We start from the raw sequence: 1,826 nt of genomic DNA, 5'->3' as shown, positions 1-1,826 counted from the left end.
AAATGTCCCATGAACATGTGGTGCCATTTCTGGATGAGGAAATTGAGGCCCAGAGAGAACTGGCAATATAACATCTCCTCCTGGCTAGCTCTCTCCCTTTTACCTCAGGAATGTGGTAATCCTCCGCTCCCTGAACTTTGCCCTCCTTTTCTTGAGAGACTGCTTCCTTTGACCCCATGTTGACTCACCACTGTACATCTTTTTGGGTAAGATAACTATGCTTTAAAACAGTGTGTAGAAATAATATACTAGTTGCCCTATCCCCCAAAATGTCTTGTAACAGGAACAGTCTAGGCTGGCTGAGGAATTCTGTTCCAACAGAGAATCCTTGGCCTTGGACCTCATAGCACAACTATTGACATGTGCAGACCGTGAGTAACATCTGGGAATAAGCACACTGCTCTCCTGGTCTCATGAACCGATGCATTACTCACAAAGTGACCTCTATCCAGTGGCCATCCATCCCCACAAAGTAAAGGGTGGCTCTTCCCAGCACCATCGCATTCCTCACCCATTCCTTAGAAGCTGCAGTATGGGGCTATGACAGCCTTTGGAATGCCCGTGCACTTGGCAGTCACCTCTATTTGTCGTGGCAATGGCATGAAGCAGACCCACTCACTCCCTTTTCCCACACACAGATAGCTCCAAGGACATCTCAAGAGAGACAGGCTTCTGGGTATACAATGATGGGTGGAGGCAGGCCAGTATCTGAGTGAAGGCACCCACCGCTATTTTTTCCCCATCCATTGAAATAATTAGATACTGAGTTGGCAGATGTGCGTGGAAATTCTGGTTCCTGCTGCTGTTACTACAAACTGCTACTGAGTAATCGCTCTGAATTCACTTTGGGTCCACAACATTCAGCCTCTACTTCCTTGGGAATTCCCCAGCATAGAGTTTTCAATGCCTTGATACTTGGCTATTTTTAAGGCTGGAAATGGAATGTTTGTAGAACTTCCTCTTCAAGAGGAAATAGTGACCTCTAAACATTCATCGAAAGAGACAGAAACAGACACTATTTTTAAGTTCCTTCCATTGATGCCATCTAGCAGAGCTAAGAGCCTCCTACCTTTGGTAAACCTCAGCAAAGCCTCCAAGAGGAAGCTAGGCTGTGGCTCTGGGGGTACATTGGGACACAATGCTATTCAAGTTTGTCCTTGTACCTACTCTCCATTTTCAGGGATCTTTGTCCTCCATTTTCAAAGATCATGAATGAATAAGACTCAGAGATAAGAAGTTGGTAGTCTCTGCCTGAGCCCAGTTCTCAAATGCCCAGGAATGTCTCTCCAGGCCCTGGCTCATTGGCCACTGAACCTCTGCTGAGTCTTTTTCCATGAGGAAAAAACTTTGTGCCCAGCCATTAAAACGTTCTTTCTGGATTGAGGCTTCCCTTTAGCTGAGCCCCTCCAGACTCTGGAATCTCCACAGTTGGCAGTTCATCTCTGCCTCCCTTGTACTTCCCTCCCCACTTCCCTGCCAGGAAGGCCTATCCCTTCCTGGCACCAGAGATACCACCACTGACCTTCATACCATCCTAAGTCGAGCTGCCCAGTTTCTGTTCTCTCTACTAAACATCACCTTCATCTTTGAGCTGGCACAGTCCCCTCTTCCAAGGCAGCTGCTGCAGTTGCAAAGGAAGAAGGGAGGGAGAGAGGGAGGAGGGAGGGAGGGAGGGAGGGAGGGAGGGAGGGAGGGAGGGAGGGAGGGAGGGAGGGGAGTGCCACAGTCACAACCAAGTTCAATACAAAACACAAATTTCCCTTTTTCCTCCCATAATTACACTGTCAGACCCAAGGACATCTTTAAGCAGAACATTCCGATAAACA

Source organism: Peromyscus maniculatus, chromosome 4 (genome assembly GCF_049852395.1).
Source record: "Peromyscus maniculatus bairdii isolate BWxNUB_F1_BW_parent chromosome 4, HU_Pman_BW_mat_3.1, whole genome shotgun sequence".
NCBI classification, from domain to species: Eukaryota; Metazoa; Chordata; class Mammalia; order Rodentia; family Cricetidae; genus Peromyscus; species Peromyscus maniculatus.
The sequence above is the reverse complement of the archived record's forward strand: the minus strand, read 5'-3'. Positions refer to the sequence as shown.